At 45.7% G+C, this 20,467-nt stretch overlaps 1 long non-coding RNA gene across 4 annotated transcripts in view; it reads left to right on the top strand.

Moving 5' to 3' along the window:
- Positions 1-19,637, top strand: part of LOC127015312 (uncharacterized) — a 58,797-nt gene extending 39,160 nt beyond the window's left edge. For 2 of the 4 annotated variants that reach the window (XR_007766321.1, XR_007766325.1), the window contains exons 5-8: positions 6,252-6,378; positions 15,219-15,332; positions 16,410-16,496; positions 19,520-19,637. This is a non-coding gene — a long non-coding RNA (uncharacterized LOC127015312). Of the gene's footprint in view, positions 1-4,833; positions 5,143-6,251; positions 6,379-15,218; positions 15,333-16,409; positions 16,497-19,226 lie in introns of all 4 variants that reach the window. The other 2 variants (XR_007766323.1, XR_007766322.1) reach the window with 2 other exon arrangements.
- The last annotated feature ends 830 nt before the right edge of the window (positions 19,638-20,467 follow it).

The following is a 20,467-nucleotide window of genomic DNA, read 5'->3' as shown; positions in this document are numbered from 1 at the left end:
AGGTCTAACATGAAGGACCGCAAACAGAAAACATCTCTCTGTACTAGTTGGCGTACGACCTGCACTAGGGCCTCCCTCCCCTTCTGCTGTCTGTGCTTTTCTGTTTATTTAGGTGTGTGTCTTTGTTTCTGTTTTTACTTTTAGCACAAGTAGAAAGGAAATGGGATTTCATACAGCTTAGGAGACTGGGAGCTCACCATGCTTTGGAGCATGGGCCTTTATTTGTCCTCACACCACAGGTGCAAGTGTTTGCAGGCCAGATCCTCCACTAATATAAACTGCCCCAGCCTCCATGAGAGCTTCCTTCTTTTAGCCAGCCCGTTTGAGGAGGTTTGCGATATCCAGAGATGCAGACACAGGCCATACTCAGGCCAAGCTGGTCTCGTGTTTAGGAGTGAGAACTTGAAGCTGAGCAGCACCCTTTTTCTCCTGGTGACGGTGTCAGGAGGAATGGATTGACTACTGCATGCAAAGGTGCATCAACAAACAGCAGAGGCTGTTTCATTCAGGGTCGTGAATTTATTGGAAATGTCATTTGGGGAATAGTTTAATTTAGTCGAATTTAGGCCAACTTAGGATAAGCAAGAAAGTAAGTTATAAGGGTGGTGTGGCTTAACCTCAGCCGGCAACTAAGCACCACGCAGCCACTCGCTTGCTCCCCCCACCCAGTGGGATGGGGAGAGAGAATCGGAAAAAAAAAAAACCCAACAACTTGTGGGTTGACATAAAGATAGTTTAATATGACAGAAAGGAAGAAAATAATAATAACGATGATAATAATAACAAAATGACAATAATAATCTTAAAAGAATTAGAATATACAAAACAAGTGATGCACAATGCAATTGCTCACCACTTGCCGACCGATGCCCAGTTAGTTCCCAAGCAGCGATCCGCCTCTCCCAGCCAACTCCCCCCAGTTTATATACTGGGCATGATGTCATATGGTATGGAATACCTTTGGCCAGTTTGGGTCAGCTGTCCTGGCTGTGTCCTCTCCCAACTTCTTGTGACCCTCCAGCCTTCTTGCTGGCTGGGCATGAGAAGCTGAAAAATTCTTGACTTAGTATAGACACTATTTAGCAACAACTGAAAACATCAGTGTGTTATCAACGTTATTCTCATACTAAATGTAAAACACTGCACTATACTAGCTACCAGGAAGAAAATTAACTCTCTCCCAGCCAAAACCAGGACAAAGGGTAGTTTCAGGGCTCTTCTCAGGACCATGCCTGCCCAAATATGGATAGCTTTGTTCTTTCTGTTAATGAGGGAAATCCTCACAGTGGAGTGGGATTGACTCTAGTATTGCTGAAAGAAAAAACTTTGTCTTTCTCCTGCGAGAAACTGTGCTCTGAAAGGGGCTAATAGTTCACAAAGCTACTGCGAACTAGCAGATTTTGCTCAGCATCAGGACCGTTATACCGATTTATTTCAACTGAAGATCTACCCCACTTTTCCTTGACGTCACATCAAGCTCCTCACAATCCACCTCTGGATTTTCAATCATCCATCGGCAAAGGAGCCACTCCCCAATCTTTTGTAAAAAGCTATCAGTCTCGTTCACCTTGTCTCCAGCTGTATTCATATTGACTTCCTTCCCCTTTGCAGGTATTCCCTTATCCATGCTGGCAGTAACGTGTACACACTACAACAGTGCCAATCATGGCTCAGGCTGAGCTGGATTTTAGGTACTTAACAGATTTAAGTCATGACTCTACAACAACCAATCTCTAAAATATAATCTCTCGCTCTTACTGACAATAACGTACTTCTAGCCCTGTTTAAAAAGAAACTGATACTGAAAGAAGCCACTGAACTTTTTGTGTGAAGTAAGGGTCAATTTACAGCTGGATAAATTGCCTGGCAGGAAGGTTGTGTGGCAACTTGGCAATCATACCGTAACACAGCTGAAGGAGAACGCCTGAGCCCTGTCTTCCAGTCTTCTTTTTAACTATGCTGGCTTGTTTACATTTGGGTGGTAGATGGGTGGAGCCGTTATTCCAATTTTTGGCTCGTATCCGTTCACTTGGATGTCAACGTAAACTGCTGCAATTATATCATAATCGTGTCCCGCTATTGGAAATGATTAGTCTGTTCATTTTCCATAAATACTGGCTGGCTAGCTTCACCTGGCAGTGGCTGGGAATTGTCATGGCAGATATGAAAGCCCAGAGAATATGGGGATTCATAACTTCATGGGAGTTATGGTGTTTTCTAGGTGGCAAAGTCTAACAAGACTATGCTATTGGATTTAGACATAAACAGGATGCTGGAGGAGAAATGTCAGCTTTTAGACTGGGATTCAGGTAGCAATAGAGAAAGCACAGGTATTTCAAAGCAAGGCCAGTCTTACTGTGCTATTTTAGTCAGAAAGTGAATTTCTTATTAAAATAAGCCCCAAACTAATGGGGGAACTTTTAAATTTTAGATGAAAGTTCAAAAATATCCAGGCTTTATAATTAAATAGCACTTCCCATTCCTACCTCTCCACTATGGCAGCCTTTGCTCTTCCATACCGACCAGTTCCAGCGGGTGGAACCGAATGTAAAATGTAGCCGTGTATTAATTTCAAGGCTATTTATTCTACAAGCGAGCTCTAATTCCAAATAAGACTGATGCCAACCTTTTTTTTTTTTTTTTTCCTCAGGACTCAGGCATACAACACACTTTCCTCTATTGGAGCTCATCATTCCATAACTCCAGAAATTGCAATATAAACCTTGGCTACTACGCACACTTCAACTTGAAAACACAGCAGTGATCTGGGATTTTAATTCAAGCAAATTTGAAAGTGGATTAGAAATAGGATCCAGCTGCATCTCTAATAGTCAAAAGAAAAATTAGCAGAACATTGGAGCTGAAATGAACTCTGTCTTTCTTTTAGCTTTTTTCCTCCCTTTTGCTTTAGAAGAGGAATTACATAGACCTAAAATACCATAATTAAATTGTCATTTCTCCTTACCTTGGTAGAAGCTCTGCCCAGCTGAACACATCTCAGTTTCCATCCTAAGCATTTACCTACAGCACAGAGTTGGGGGAACGGGGGAACGGTATTACCTGTTTTAAGAAATTAGAAATCAGAGGCATGCACAGTCTGTCTGTTATAGTCTTCAGCGAGCGTGTTGCCAGGCTCTACAGGTTATACATCATTAGCGCACAGAGTGTCCAGGAGAGCCCAGAGCTTGTGCAGGTGTGTTGGCAAAGCTCGCACCACTTCCCTCCCTCCTCCCTCTCCACTGCACTTCCAGCAAGCCGATACTTGAAACTCAATGTGGCAAAATCACAGAGAGCTCTTCTAAAGTTTGTTAGCTCAAAGCTCACCCAGCAGACGTGACTATGAGATGGCGCGTGGAACCTGGAAGGGACTCACTGGAAAAACAAAACCATTGAGTCAAAAGCTTAGTGTGTTTTTCCATGATTGCATGAAAAAAAGTGCATGTGTGTTTTTTTAAACACTTTCATATATTAGAAATTTAGTGAACACAGAGACAGCTTCTTTTTTTTTTTTTTTTTTTTTTTTTCCTCTTTTCCCCTGCCCTTGAACTTTCGGAATGACTATAGGGAATATATTCCAGCCTGTTTTCAATGACCCATTCATATGGTGGTTTTATTTCAGCTTTTCCCAAAAGGGAGCGAGCTTCATTCGATCTCTGCTTCTGGCATTAGCTGCTATTATTTGCGCATCCCGCTCAGATAATCAATAAAGTGGATGGCATCTGAAAATAATTATACACACAGCTCTTCTGCAGCTTCCAAGACAGAGACAGAAGCTGGGAAAGGAGCCTTTGCATATTCAACACTTGTTAAAGGAATGAAATATAGTGCTGTGTGTTATTGTTGTATCCTGAAACCTGGGCATTCAGCAGCAGTTTCTTTTGATATTGCGTAGCACTCTGGCTGCACAGCACCTGATCGCAGAGCCGATCACCTTTCCCATCTTTCCTAGCTTTGCTAGAAAAGTTGTCCTGTCTGCTTGTACGGCACGCCAAAGGGCAAGAACTGTCAAATGGGTTGCAAATATAACAGCGGCGTCTGTGGCCTGCCTTAGGGAGGAAGGATCTAGCCGAGTGTACTATCCTCCTTTGTTTAGGGGACACCACCACAGTTGTATTTTTACAGCCAGATGTCCTGGCCCCAAGCTAGCGTGTGGTGACAAGTGGGTGGCCTGTGCAGGGCGTGGTGTCTCTCTGTAGCATAGGATGAGTTTCTCCAGCAAAAATGATGTTCAAACCCCCAGCTAAAACGGCAAGGCTCTGTCTTTATACTGCTCATGGCACGGCCACCTTTAGATGTCTGTAAGGCTGTCACTGCTGGCTGAAGAACCTGATTCAGGTTCTCCATCACCTGATGGAGTCCTACCAGCCAGGAAAGTATGTGAGTCATCTTGTATTAGAAGATATTTAATGACTATTTTAGGAGGTTTGCAGCTTCAGCCTCCCTTCTTGCAATGGCTAAGATGAACCATTGGCATGAAGCCGAGCATTTCCACCGCAGCCTACCTAAACAGCAGCTGCACCAGGTACCAACACAGGGCCTCTGAACTGAGCAGGTGGTAGAAAAAGGAGAGGCACAGATTTTGCCAGGGCAAGTTGCAACTACAGAGTAAGGCTTTATCCTTTTACTCCTGCAGCTCTGGAGAAGCTTTGCGCAGCACTGTTGCGGTGGGGACTAGATCCTGGCTATGACCCTACACAGATTTTAATGGTCTTTCCTAAGAGTCTGTTCATGGCCTCTGTTGAAGACAAGAAGAGAGGTGAGGTGGAGCAGTGATCTGACCCAGTGTGGCCATTCCCACGTATTTCATCTATACCTTTCTCTCTTGAACTGCAGAGCCAGGGGGAATGCTATGGCTGTACAGCCGGGAAAAACCTGTGATGTCTGCAAGAGCTACCAACTGGGGACACCCGGAGTTTGGCAGCTGCCTGCCCAGGAATGAGCTAAGGACATCAAGCAACTCGCTGCTCCCAGCTGTTGGGTGCCAGCAGGGCTATTTCACGTATCCAGGCAGCAACAATTACAGGGGAGCAATTATTTTTGGCCGCTACTACAGGGTCTCTGCTATCTCCTAATCTAGGCAGCAAGCAGAAGTGTTTGTTCATGGTCTGCTCCATTGTCCATTGCCAGCTTTTCTCCGTGGCGGTACGTTGTTTGCGATGCTGTTTGAATCCTCCTGCCAGCCCCAACAATGCCTCGCGCAACCCCAGCGTGTCGGGAGCTTCCAGGCCGCAGAAAAACCGATCCTGCTCAGCCCAGCTCTGTTTGTTGTGAAGTGTTTGCTTAGCGATTAACTCATGCACGGACATACACAGCCACAAATCTCTAGGTTGTCTCACAGCCTTTTCATTCAATTAAGTCTGTTGACTTAGTCTCACTTTGAGCAGCAACTGGATTTAGATAAGGCAGTGGAAACCAAAACATCAATTGTGTGATTTCTGGCCCAGCCGGTATGTTGATCTGAAGGGAATGTTTGTGCGGGCGATAACTGAGGTAGCGCAGTGATTAGGACAAAGTCATTTGGTGCAAAGACTTCTATACAGTAAAAAAGCTCTGCTTTTTTTTTTTTTTTAAGTACAAGCACTGGCCAGAGGAGGCGGCAAATGGAGCTGCCTGCCTCCGCAAACTCCCTCTTTGCCTCACTTGATGGGCCATGCTGTGAACGGTAGCCAGTGATGGAGAGGTCATGGTCTGTCTGAAGGAGCAGTCACGGTTGGGCTGGGGCTGGGAGCTCCCACCAGGGGAAGGGGCTGTGCTGGAGCCCAACTGATATAACCGTAACTGCTTCTCTGAAGCCAGCAAAGCTCTACAGGGATGTAATCATTTGGGAGTTAGCCAGTTACTTTTTGTCAGCAATAGACCAAAGTTATTCTGGGATAATTTCTCCCCACAAGCCGTAGGGCATGAATTTGCACTCAGTTCCTTAGGGGCTTGATTTGCCCAACATGAACCAGCTGTCATCGCACACATCCCTGGGAAGAGGCGATGCAGGTGGCACACCCTCAGCATCTCCACTCCTTAGAATACAGGTGGCCTAGATGGAAAAATCCTCTATACTACAATAGCTGATGTCTCCCTGTATAATCAAGATAAAAGAAAGCTCTTCTATTTGCAAGCGTACATTTTTGTGATGCGCTCCTGTGTCTTCTACTGCTTACACACTACAGTCAGAAAACATTGGGAAACATATATTGTTATATATTTGTCAAAAGCGTATTTCAATGCATGACTTTTTTGGTCACATTCTTTTTCAGATAACCATTAAGCTAATGGGGAGCATAGGGCATTCCTGACATCCTGCAAATCTTCAGTAAGGAGCATGGAAGAAGAGTGCAGAAAAAGACGGCGAGAAGACATTACTTCCTACGCACATGAGATAAGGTACACTATTGGAAGATAGCAAATGTATTACTGACTTTCTTTTTTCTCATAGTAGGGAGGGTTTCTTCCTTAAATTATCCTTTGTTTCCTTCTGACATAAATCTGTGACATAAGGAGATCATTCTAGCTTGTTGTGCTTTGAGAACTGCTGATGGACATTGAAAGGGGACAAATACATCGTCGGTGGTTCGCAAACAATGGGCTGCGTGCAGCCTCAGCACGTATATTCCTCTGAAAAGCACAGCTTCACCACTGGAGGAAGAGGGGAATGCTTCAAAGGACTTTTCTTCCCAGTTCCTCCCACCCTGCTTGTTTCCCTTTTGGGCCACGCAGTACTTTTCATAGAGGTGACATTGGAAGCAATGTAAAACCAGCATTTATTGAGAAAAGTGCTGTGCCCGCGTGCATCCCGTGGGGTGGCGATGGGGAGGAGGTGCTAAGCACCTCCAAACATTGAGCCAATATTTCACATCATTGCTCCTGGTTTGGAATGGGAATCACACCAACCAGCCTAAGCAGTAATACACTGCTATGTGCACTTATAATCCTGCTCCTTATTTGACCTTCCTATATGGAGCACACCGGCACGTGGGAAGAGTATGTTTTAGCACACTCAGACTCAGTATTTCCATCAGTGACTTGGATGGTGGAGTGCTTTCGGCTTTTTTGCACCAGGACGTTGCAAGACTGGTGGAAGTACACCATGCACTGTAGACTCACCCCCTTGCTCCCCGTGCAGACACCCTCAGCCTGTGACTGTTTCTGTCACAGCCGCTGCCGTTGGAAGCAGGACAAGCATGTTAAAATCTGCTTCCTTTGGGCTGCGGAGGCGGTAGCTACTGTGCTTCTGTCACCCAGCAGTGCAGGGCCCCACGATGCAGCTGAGCACACAGCAGCGGAGCCATGCCCAGCGCAGGGCTCTGCCCCGGCACGGCAGATTAGCGCAACATAGTGTGCAGCTCCTGGGACCGGAGCGAGTGGCTGCGCGTGTGTGTACACACACACACACACAAACACTTAATTGTTGGCAACTTAACATATATTAAACATCTTCTGGTAGCGATGAAAGATGGCATCCTCCCAGAGTTTTGCATACCTGTGAGCTAATCAGCCCTTTGTGTGAAAGCGTAGGTGGGGACTCTTCTAACAATATGAAGTTGATTAGCTCATCATCTTGGCTTTAGGGGCATACTGATGTGCCCATCCTGCTTTCAGAGCTATGAATAATCCAGCTTTGCTACCATCCTCTTATAAAAAAAAAAGGAGAGAGTGTACTTTCAGGGCTTGGTACTCAAGCCGGTTTCTCAGTACAGGTGATGAGTAGGTATTCACCCATTATTCACCGGTATCACTCTTGGCTTCAGGTCTCCTTTGGACAGCCGTTGGTATCAGAAACGATACCTATCTGACAGAAATAATTGCTATTTTTCAACCATTGATTGGAATAACATCCTTGAAGATTAGGCATGCGTGACTCACTGTCAAAGTGAGAGGACCATCAACAGAAGTCTGTGCTGGTCACAGTTCATTTAAATCTCTATTAATAGTTTGGATGGTGGAAGCAGACAGGGCTCTTACAGTAGGTTAAAACAACAAAATAGGCTGGGAGACCCCAACTTTGGGAGGGGAGGAGGATTGATTTTAAATGTTCTGAATAAAGTTTAGGAATAGTCCTACGTAAAAAAGAAGGTGCATAATTAAAATACACATGAGGAATCAGGTCATGGTACTGGTAATATGCTAGAGGAGCTGGCAGAGGACAAGCTCAAATCTAAGTCTACCGTGTGATGCTGTGGCCAGAAAGATACTTGTTATTAGAAGAGGTATTAAGAGCACCCTTTGTGTGGAGGTCATTCTGGTGCTGGAGAGGCCCAGACCACAGATCTGCACTCCATACTTCAATTAAAGATGTAAACACAGGAGGAAGTCTGGAGGAGAGCAACAGGACTGATAAGAGGTTTCAGAAAACATGACCTGTAAGGAATTTTTTTTTCCAATTGAATTTGTTTAGTCTAGAAAAGACTAAGGACAACTACGAGAGACTTCACATGTGAAGACAGTAGCAGAAAGGGGTATGGTAAAAGGGTACAGTGATCACTGGGTCTGCTTGCATGGGGAAGGAAAAGATCTAGTTGGCTTTATCTGCAGCAAAACAGAGGAGGTCAGAGTTTAGGAAAGCTCTATCCAGAAAGAGAGGGAGATGCTGGAACTGATGGCGCAGAGAGGCTTTGGGATCTCCATCTCTGGGAGTTTCCAAGAGTTTAAACTAATGTACAACAGGAGTGGCATAGGCACAGGCACAGAAAGATGCAGGAGGGACTCTCCATATCTACATGCGTTTGCTTAAGTCCATTCTTCAGGGTTTATTGCTTTGGCGGCGGTAGCAGAAGGCATGTTGGACTCAAGTTTGGTTGCTAAAACGGAAAACATGCTGATAGGTGGGTATGTTTGCACAGAAAATGTTGATAAGACAGGAAAAATGATATCGTTGTCAGAAACAACAGCCAGAAGTTTTAGATGTTCTGCTTCAAAAAAAGTATATTTAAGGAAAACGGGTCCTTTGGCAAAACAGTCTTTCATTAAACAAAAGATTTAGATGGAAAAATTTGCAACGAGCTCTGTAGATTAGCAGCCCAGCAAACTCCCAAGACATCTGAAGTGTAATTACTGATCCTGGAAATGGTTGCTTTTTGCCGTTCGGGATTAAGCAGAGATAACACAACACCTCTGTATGCAATGGAAAGAAGGGGAAAGAGATTGTCAGGGGAGCCTGAGAGTAGCTTCACCTGCAAAAAAGGCAATACAAGAATAAGTATGTAGAAAGACTCTGTGCAATAACTTGCCAAATTAAGAGGGAAATGGTATCTCTCACAAAGTCAAGGAAGGACTGCGGTTAAGGGATGAGAGTCAGAAACCCAGCATTCAAAAACTGCTAGTTCTCACAAAGCCTGCACTTATATGTATTCAATCCAGGAAACTGGTTAGTGGGATGAGAAACTACCATATGTTTTTGCAGATGCTACAAGTATGTGTGCTTTCCTTATGTATATATGCTTTATACCCACTTTTGAAAATGGGTCAAAGCCTTCCAGTGCTCCAGGAGGAAAACTCTTGAGAATTTACAGATCTGAGATGCTGTGATTAATGTTTCTGGACAGCAATTTCACTTTCCCCTATTGAGGCTTGGAAAAACAGAGTGTGCAACAGGAGATCCACACCAAAGATCAAGGCAGACACATCTGCCTGGCTGTCAGATTTCACGCCAACAAATTGGAAGAAAATTAAAAAACCCAGGCCAGATCTGGTCCTTGCTCTGGGAGTGCAAAGAGGTCTGAAAGGCTCCTACACAGATATTTATGCTCGGCATAAAACCACCACGGAAACTCCTGTGTTTCTCTCTCTGTTTTTGCTATCCCTTTAATAGAAATATGTCAAGCGAATATGAAGGAATGAGATCTTCCTGTTAAAATAGTCTTGAGTTTGTGTCACTTCAGTTAAGAGGAGGTTGCAACGTCCGCCTCTGCCCACCACAGCTCAACAGCTGCCCTTCCAAACACTTCAAGTTGCAGGCTTACATCTTAAATCAACAGTCCTGCAAATGTGCGAGACAGGGGACCATAAATGCTCAAAAGTAGGGTTTTTTTCTCCAAAGCCCCAGGGAGATTTGCACCCTGAGACACCATCCTTCCGTCAGGCTTGGAGGATGAGCTACCTTCATCATCGTGTTGCTCTTAACTTTAATTTCCAGCACAAATAGCCCCAAACCACTCTGGAGTGGGGGCAATATGACACTGCCAGATGATTACACATTGCCTCTTAATACAAAGCCAATTGTGTTTATACTCCATTACTCAGTTCCAAATTACAAGCCTTATCTCACAGGAAGCTTGGGATGGCTCTATAGTTTCAGAAACCTCATGGTAAAAGGGTCAGTTTTTAAATACAGTGTTTTCCAGAAAGACTATCTTAAAAATATAGTGCTGTTCAAATCCTCTGCTTCCTTTAATGCTATTTTCAGGTTGGTTTTTTTCAAATTAAACATTAGGCTTAGCAACATGCATGAGATGTTAGATTAAAGGGACAAGGCTTGGGTTTTCCGTGTCCGTCCAGAAATAGCTATTCCCTGGGTGGGCCAGGTGAAGTCGAGCAAGGTTATTGTCACACGACTTCCCCCAGTTTTCTGGGTGGAGAAGAGAGAGATGTGACTGGCTGCTTGCAGAAAAATCTGGCCAAAAGCATTGGGCCACATCCTTTGTGGAGGTAAATCAACATTGTCTGAGTGGCATTTCTGGAACCATGACTATTTTCATCAGGATCAGGCCTTTTACATATGGTGAGGAAGTGGTAAAGATCACAAAGGGAGGGAAAGATATACATGCATGGCAATAATTGCAAAAAGCTACGGGGTTTTCCTATGTAGGTGGTGTCATTTTCTCTAAAGAATTAAAGCGTGGCTTTCCCAGAGCTCTTTCCCTTTAAGGAGACATGCTGAGCAGCGCATCCCGATAAGACAACAAGCCCAGATGCCCAGAGGAAGAACAGTGTTGTTGTGAAGACACAGGCCCAAAAGGCAAAATGTCTGGATTTTATTTGCAGCTCTGCCACAAACTTCCTGGATGATCGTAGCCAAGTTAACCAGGTCCGTTTTTTTCAAGCTGCGTCTGTGCCCTTTCTGCATATGCATGAAGCATACGTTCGCCGTTCAGGGCTTTGCGCAAAAGTCCAAGAAATGCAAAGCTGCAAAGAAATACTGCCGCCTACGCGCTGCCCTGTTTTCCCCAGGCGAAGGGTGATGATCTGGTGAAGCCGCTGGATCCCTGCCAGCAGGGATTCGGATCCAGAAACAGGTAAGAGCATCAGAGCAGCTGTGCTGCTCCGGATCAAAGCCCACCTTTGCCCGATGGCCCATTGCTGGCAGATGGCAGAAGTAGGCGCCCGAGGAGGAAAGCAAAATCAGGGTGAGCAGAGCTGGACGCATCCACACTGTGCTTTCCCAGCCTCTAACCATTCAAGGCGCGGGGACTTCCAGAGCTAGGAGTGGTTCGTATGAACTTAGCAACCCTCAAAGGATTTCTAAACCTGGGAGCATGAGTAGTCCAGGACAAGCTCTCAGGGCACCTTGGGATTTTTAGCTTCCTTGGAGCGGGACTCGTTTCTTCAGCTCTACGTCAGACTTACTGGGTTATACGGGGCTTTTGTAGCTGCTACAAAGGACAGTCTTCCCATCGCTGTGTCAGCTGCCTGCCTCTCATGAGGAAGTGATGCCGCCTGCCAGGGAGTTGAGGCTAAATGCACTGATGTTTCCTCATGCCTTGGAAGGGGAGAGAAGTCTGGAGAGAATTATTGTTGTGATGTATAGGAGTTTTGCTAGTACAATGCCCTGTAATAACAGCTACTCTTCCTTCAGGTCATTAAGTTACCAATTTTTTAGTACTCTTGCTCATGATAAGTAGATCTTGAGTTTAAAGAGATGCCTTCCTTCTCTTTCCTTTTTCCTGACTTACTAAACATATTTTGAAGATTTCCTTTCTTTATAGCAGTGTATCCAAATATCCCTGTTCAAATTGCCATCTTCCAGATCTTTCCTCAAAGGAGCCATAAGGCTGTAACCAGATAACCAACACGTTTGTGTCCTGTCTCCATGGCTCAGTGAGAAATGAAGCATGAGGAAATACTCCGAGGGGCGCTGCAGATGATGAACCTGGATTTAGAATAAAGAAAGGTCTATCTGCTCTCAGAGACAGTCTCGCATCTGCTTTGTCCACGCTCCATGAGCAAGCTACACCCTGGAAGCCACAGAGCTGAGTTAGAGTGGTGGTGGGTTGAGCTTTCACCCCGACTTATGGTGGGGTTCATACATCTGGGCTCAGGATGGTGTTAACGTGGCTACACAGCTTCCGTCTGAAGATGACTTTTGTCCAGCTGGCTGAGAAGGGGGCTGGATTGACAGGCAGCTGTTTGCATCGGCCAGTGTAGACATGCCCGAATTCTCCTAATGTAGTACTGGAGGGTACTCAGATATTACAGTGATGAGGGCAGTCTGAGAACCTGTTTAGACCAGAATACGGGTTTCAGTGGCAGTTTTCTGGCTGATTAATTGGGTGACTTTGTGCAAGTCTCGACTTGCCGTTGCCCTATCCAATAAATGGGAATAGCAGCATTTGCCTCCCTTTGTAAAACACTTTGAGGTCTACGGATAATCCTCCTCCTTTTTCCCACCCATGATGATGGGACCAAGTGGAATCTTACGACACATTGAGTTTCTGTGGTCTAGCGTTTGCCAAGCATTTGAAAATGACTCTTTGGCTTGAGTTTACAATGTCTGTGATTGCCACGTGATATTTCGTGGAAGCTCCTAGTTGAAATCAGGTCACTATACAACTGAAAATGCATGGGATTAGGAAAGAAACTGAAGTAGTCATCAGGAGTATACAGACCCATGACGACATAAGTGTCCTGCCTGGGGCACCCTGCAAGCAGTAACCTCACACATCAATAATCTCGTCAATAACCTACAACATTTTGTGGTTCAAAGGTCTGCAAACTTTTAAGAGCAGAAAACTCTGAACAAGAGAAGATTCCTCTTAACCGCCACACTGCTCTCTCCATTACCCAATAAGCTGTGCATGCAGTAGACAGAGCTAGAGAAATACATCTCCATTGGGCATTCGGAGATGTTCTCACAACATAATGTTCAACATTTTGAATCCAAGGACCTTGTGCTGCTGCGGACGACTGATATTTTAGGACACAGTTTCTTCTTTCCCTGGGTTTTCCTTGGCCAGGGATACTTTCTCCTACACTGGATGTAAGTCCATTCTTAGATCTCATCCCTAGCAGGTACCAAAGGGCTGTGTTACTGAGGTTATGCTATTTTTCACAATGACCTGAAAGAAAACCTAAATCATTGCAAGTAAACCTTACAAGTGACTTGGAAACTGAAGAAGAGAGTAAATAGTTAAGAAAACAAGTCACGGATATAGAGAGACCTTCCCAAAGAACATTGCAAGGCTGTAGGAGCCTTGAAGAGCCAGGAAACCAGCAGAGATTTGTATCAGGCAGCGTGATCTAATGAGCTTACAGAAGAGAGGCTAAGGGATGGCTTGATCACAATCTCTAAGTACTCACAAGAGGAAGAGAAATGTGGAAATGAGGCAGATGTATACAGAGATCTTATGGCTGAAACTTAAAGCTGAACATTTTTTACTGTTTGTGGGGAGGGGGAACGGGAGCAGTAGCTAATTTCAGAATAATGCTCCAAGGCTTCTGTAATAGCTCCTGTAGTCCCTGAGCGGCTGGCGGCAGGTGTTTAAAAAAATAAGCTGTAGTTCTAAGAGGAATGAACTGGAGGGTGTCTGACGGCCTTTGCCAGGTGAGGTAGCAGATTATGTGGTCTTCCTGAGTCCTATAGTTTGTGAACCAGCGTTTTGGATTTCTTCAGCCACAGTAACGTAAAAGACAACTCCATCTTCACGTCTCGCCAAGCACTGAGCAGAATTAGTGAGGGTAAAAGCATTTGAGAAGGAATAGTGTTTTAAGACTCTCTCAACTCCGAACAGCATGAGCTATTTGGGCTAGCTTGAGCTACCTCTTTTCTTGTCCTTTGCCTCTACTGTATCATTACAGGATGACAACATCAGAATTACCTGCTAGCATTTCTCCCTTTAGCTCAGAAAAAAACCAAGTAACATAAAAAAAGCCCATCAGTGAGCACAAATAAAAGGCTGCTCTATATGCTGCTGCAATTTCCCGGAGCAGCACTCAGGGTCTGCTCCTTGGACCAGGGGTGTGAGGGACTCAGCACCTGGCTGGACTGGACCCAGTGGCTGTGTATTTCCTGAGTCCTATCAGATATGATCTGTCCATACACAAGCCATGTTTTACTTATAAAGTAAATTACATTACATGGGCTATAATGTACATTTTCAAAGGGGACCCACCTTAAAAACATTTTGTTTAATAAAATAACTTAATTAGAAGAGAGCTTCTGGCTGATGTGGTTGAGGCTGTGATAATTTTTCCTTCTCAAATCATTTTCTCTGTTTATTATACTTAATTATAGTGTAATTATGTATCCATCCTCTAGGCAAATTATGCAATCAGAAAATGTGAGTGGTTCATTTGCCACTGCTGTTGGGACCAGTGTTTACATCCCTAGTATAAAATATGAGCATCATTTCTATTATTTATAGTATATACGTATATACATATATATAAAAGATGTTTCATACAGAATGAAGAATCGGTGTAAATATTTTATTGGCAGTCATTTTTGCATCATCCACCTAATTCACTTGTGGCCTGCTAATAAGGAAACCATCCAAAGCTCAGATAGGTAAAATCTTTACACCCTACCATGAATTTTCTCAAACACAAAACATACGCAGCTGAGGAACGTGGAAGTTCCACAATTTAGCTGTAATTTTGGCGGGAGGATTATTATTACTTTTAAGAGCTTTTTTTTGCATTTCACTTTCTAATATTCTGGCCAGAATTTCTTAGCACAACAAGAGAGAAAGGAATCCCACAATATTCGTTTCGGGGTGTAGATTTGCATTCAAGTCATGGGTTCAGACTAATCTTTTTTCTCCCATGTGCTTCATGTACTTTCTAGCTGTGGCAGCACTGACTTTTAAAGGCTAGGCTATTCTCCCTCTTGTTTTTCTTGATGGGAGTTGACAGATCGTGTTTGAACATAGTGAAAGATGAAGCCAAATCTCCAAATCTTGAAAACCCTTTTGAGATTGATGTTTTCTCCTTCTTTGGCCAGCTCTCAGCATGAATACAAACCGGATTCCCACTTGGCAATTTCAGCTTCTCTTTGTGTGCTTATTTTGCAGAGATGAGGCCACTCGCACCAACGGAGCAGGTGGGGAAGAAAACGCATCTGTTGGTGAAGCTCAGCCCAGCTCTGTTGGCATCGAGCACCCGTGTTTATTACAGCTGGCAAAGAGGTGAGCCGTCCATGCAAAATGGCAAGCCTACCTAACTGTCACCTGGCTGGCCCCGCAGCTGATGGACATCTGGATATCTATTTGATCTCCCCCGTTTTCCCCCCACTGGGGAGCTGGCCCTGCCTTTCACAGTGTCGCTCATCTGCATAGTGCTCTCCACGAGTGTCTTGCAAACACGCCTGTGCAGGAAATAAAAGGCCTCAATGTGGTCTAGCTTCCACCTCGTTCCCTGCAAGCGGGCTGGTATTTTTATGAAGAGGCAACGTTTCTCAGCCACATAGGCAAAATTGAGTTTTGCCACACCGCAGCTGAAGGGCCAGGACTTGCCTAGGGAGCGGTGGGGAGGTTGGGGGAGAGTTGGGGTGGCACAGCTGCGTGCGGAGAGCCAGGAATGTGGGACCTGGGGAGGGGGGCAATGGAAGAGCCAGGAGTGGCGGTCCCCCAGATAGAGTTAGCAACCCAAGGAAGGAGAAATAAGATGATTCCTGATCATCCTCACCAGCCCTGCAGCTCCCCCATGCAGACAGTGGCCTCAAACAGCCTTTCCCTCTCCCCACCCTCAAAACGCAACCACTGCCCCATTCCTCCCTCTCCCTGAGCGGAGAGCTGTCAGTTGTGGTCTCTGAGGGAAAGGCGCTAGAATCAAAGCCCAGATCCAGGCAGATACTTCGTGGTATCGTAAGATCCAATAAAAGTCCAGGGAGATTTTTCAAAGGAGCCACCAAATACTCCCAAGCAGATGCTGTTGCTCCATCCTGACCTGCTGACCCACTGGGGAGGCTGCGTGTTCGTTCACACATGCAGGTAGGCCAAAACAGCCAAAACAGGGTGGAAATAGCCAAGCCGCTGGTTCGCAGTGTTGGCTGTAAAGTCCTCGCACGCAGCAGATAGGACGAGATGTGCCAACAGCCCCAAGTCTGCAAGCACGCAGTAGCTCCACGGAGTGCCAAAGGACCGCAAGACCAGGCACTGACTCAGTCCACGGCAAGCAGGCATCTCCCCAGAGCGGGATGAGATGGGAGTAGTAGGTATGTAAGATGTTTTTGTTTTTTCCTGATGTTATCCCCATTTTCCCAGGTCCCAGCTTCAGACAGCCGTCTGCCATCCGCTTTGGCCAGACACCGAGACGCTAGCAATTGGCTGGCGTTACTGTCGTGAGCAAAGGTACAGTGCTATGAATTGTCTGAACCTCGTCAGCCTTTTCCCGCAGTGATTTTGCATGGTGTGAAATAGGTTGGGGCTCAGCAAATGGCGCTCTGGCTGATCGGCCCGCTGCCAGAGAAGGATTTGTCCATTACAGTCTCACTTGCTTCTTGGGTGTGGCCTGAAAGGGAGGGTTTGAGCCAATATTTGTTGGGGTTTTTCCACACTTTGTTATGAAACCCTTGGTTTTCCCATGCCTTGAATTTTTGAGTATATGCCTTAAAAAGCAATATTACAAGTGCCTAGCTCCAAGGTAACACTTTCCACCTGTTGGTTTGTAAATGCTCTAGAATGAATGCTGTGTTTAACTATATTCAAGCGATGGGGAAGCTGTGATGCCATTTACCTGAGGTCTGGCAGTAGTCTGAAGGAAGGGCTTGGAGCAGGAGTCAGACTGCCGAGTCCCCGAGCAGTGTGCCAGGCGCAAGCAGGGCTCCTCCATCCCTTCTGTCCTTTCCTGGTTTTGTTTCCCCTTGTGTTCCTAGGGAAAAATGAAAGAGGGGAAAATTAAATGCGGATTATAAACTCCAGCATCTGTACTAGGGGAATCTGCAGCCAAGTGAAAGGTGGCTGAATTTGGTCCAGTATTGGCCACTGATTCTTAAAGAACTTCTTATCAGAGAGTGAACTGCTTCAGAAATCAGCCAAAGAGCTGATAGTCCTCAGCTCTGAGTGAGAACAAGGGGCCACCGTTCCTAATCTGAGATTTAATCGGTTGAATTTCAGTTAGCGAAAAGCCATAAGGGAAGCCTGACATATTTTTATATCTTGCACTACTCCAGTGAAAGCTGTGTCTGACAGAAGATAGAAATTATACGTGGGTATGAGATCTATGCGATACCCTTTTTAAAGCCTTTGGATGATCACATAATGCACAAGTCAAAGCCATGAATGGCTTGGTTATTTTAGGTATGGATTGATGCCATTTTCAGTGAAATTAAGTCCGTGCATCCCACCTTTCGGCGGGTTTGCACAATTGGCATGAAGGGGGCCAATCTAGCAAGGCTTATAAGAGAAATTTTCATTCCTGTACGTGCTCTCAGTAGGTGTCAATGCTGTGCTGAGGAGCTCTGCTCATGGACTAGGACTATTGTGTGAAATAACTGTACAGTCCTGAAGTAGAGAAAATATTCCCATCCCCACCCTCAGGACGGGTATGTCTGTGCTACAAACAAACTTGAGAGTGAGAGGGCTGCCAGCCAGCCAGCAGCCTGGAAGCCTCAGCCCCAGAAACCTGGTCCAGCGCTGCTTCAGCACACGCTGAGCTTCACACTCCCGGGGAAGCATTCTGCCGATATCTAAACTGTCCTAAGTTAAAGCCAGCAGAAGTAGCTTTCCATTCACACCTTCAGTTTTCATGTTGACATGCCATAATGACATGAGGCAGCAGACGGCTGCAGACCAGGAAGAATATTTGGACATATTAGGCAATGGGGACTGGTCTATTTAGCTCGCACACCCCCACCGTTACTTCAGCTGAGAGATCACGAGTCAGTGTCCGCAGCTACAAAGGACTAAACTGAAAGCTTCTCATAAGTGAGAAGCAAAATGGGCTTTGCCCAGGTCTATTGAACATTTTATTTAAACCACCACCTCCTGTCCCAGTCTGCAAAACCTAAACCCTGCCGTTATAAATTACTGCTCTAATTCTGGTTGGGTTCACAGTCTTTCTGCTCCCTCTCAGAGGCAGAGCTGACACCTTTCACCTCTGGGGAAGGGTTGAACAACAAGCATCCAGCTGAAATCCCATTTTACCAGCCAGAAGTAAAACACGCCTTTCAATCAGCTATGGGATGTGTTTCCCAAATGCTCTGGTATCTCCAGTCCCCTCTACTTTGTCTGTAAAACTATTACTTTGCATAATAGAAGGGAGAGACACTCCGACCATCTGGTAGGCAACGCCATGTATAATTTAGGTTACTTCACTCACTCTCCCATCAACAGGAACATAGCTTCCTTCTTCTTTCCATTGATCTCTTAGCCCTTTGCTAGAAACGCAAGGCCAAAAGTAGCTGTGGGGAAGTCAAAAGTATCCTAAACTGGGTTGCAGCGTTTTGAGGGATGCCTCTGCTTGTGGGTGAGACTCCTTCACAACCAGGTCATTTCCCGATTCTGCGTGAGCAAAGGGATGAAGAACTCCCTAAATCCCAGTCAGGAGAGGACAAGTTGGTATCACCATATATGCAGATGCCCCTTTCCCCTCCCAGGGGAACCTGGTTCCCCCCCAGCAAAGCCTGGGGACTGGGATCACATCATCTGGGTATCGTGCTCTGGGGAATCATCACCAAGGTCCATGTCACTGCAGTCAGCTAAGCAGCCCCCGCATGCATCCAACAGGGCGATTGTGAGGGAGGTGGACAAGTCCACTCGTGTCCAGTGTGGAGAGAGGTCCTGGGGCTGGCACAGGAGCTACATCATCCCCAAGGGACCCCTCATCTCGAGGACCAAGCCACCTTTTCATCCCCATTGGTGGTTCTCTTAGACAGAAACCTGCACCAGGGAAACTACCACTTGCTGCTATTCCTCTATGTCAAGAGGAATATCTTGGGCCTATCCAGACCTGTACTCCTGTTTATCCGCTCTTGGTGAGCATAGTCAGGTGATTAAGGCCCTGATGCTGAAGTTTATGGCTTAAATCAATGGGATTATTCATGAGTTCAGAGATAACCATGTGCCTTTATACTTGGCTAGAATGGCGTCTAAAGCTGACAGCTGGGAGTCAAAAGCTCTGAGTCACCAGGTCCCTCCTCTCCTTCCTGTGTGACCAGTCTACCTGTGTCTGCTTCCTTGCCTGCCGCATAAGGAGGATGACAATTGCTTTTATCTGATGGTTACTTTCAAACGGCCCTAAAGGCCTCTTTCGGTCTGATGAAAATTCAGCAGAAGCTGGACTAGCGTGGAAAAGACAGGACATTTAACTAATGAAAGCGCTGGAGCTCAGGAAGGCAATTACATCCTTTCTTCCTCCCCACATTCCCACACAGGTTACTTGGCGATTGCTGCAAAATCTTCTACGGGCAGAGAGGAGTGGGAGGCCATGAAAAGGCTGAGACACAAAGCCCTCTGAGCTGGTGGAAGGCTCACGTGGGGTGGTGGTTTGGGTGCCCAGCACAGCAGATTGTTATGCTAGTAAGTTCCCAGCAGTAGTTACACCTTAAAAGAGGCCCCGTTCAATTAAAAACCATGACCTTGATTCTGAAAACCTCTTCTTCACATATGTACTTTGTAAAACAAAAACATGCACAAAAACTAGAGGGAAAGAGAGAGACAAAATACAGGCCAATTGCATGTATTTCATGCCCCAATATACATTAAGTCCCCAGGGAAGCGACTGAGAGGGTTTTCCACATTTGGCATGTACACCTCTGAATAAAAGATGATTTTAAATATAGACTCCATCGATTCTCCTAGTTCCTTTCCAGTGTCAGTCAGTACTGCTCCGGGATTTCTCTCCCCATGGACCTGGGCAGAGCAGGCAGGGCAGCACTGGCTCGCGGCACACAGTCAGTGCGGAGTTTTAGGAGAGACAAGCAGCGCAAGCTGCCCAGGATGCAAAAGGCTGAACGGATCAATGGCTGATGACCGGCACCTTTGCTTGGTCGAATTGTCCCTTTGGCATCATTCCTGGGAGAAGTTGCTCTTGCAACCCTGCTTCAGTGCACCCACGTTTTGGGGGGGGAAGCTGGCTTTGACATGCCTTTAAGATAGGCTAGTCTACACCTCCCTGTTGGTTAACAAGTCAAATAGGATCATCTGCTTGGATAGTGTGAGAAACCCTGTGCAGCGCAGTGTACAGCTGCTGTATCCATGTGAATATGCAGGCTGAAACCCTGCAGAGGAACTGTGGGTGTCCTCCCAGCTGCCCTGTGCTTTTGCAGGCATTTGTAAATACAATTGCTCTCACTTTCTATTGATAGAAATCAAAAAGCAAT

This window comes from Gymnogyps californianus, chromosome 3 (assembly GCF_018139145.2).
Source record: "Gymnogyps californianus isolate 813 chromosome 3, ASM1813914v2, whole genome shotgun sequence".
Classification (NCBI taxonomy): Eukaryota; Metazoa; Chordata; class Aves; order Accipitriformes; family Cathartidae; genus Gymnogyps; species Gymnogyps californianus.
Note: the sequence above shows the minus strand (reverse complement) of the source record. Positions and strands in the feature narration are given on the sequence as shown.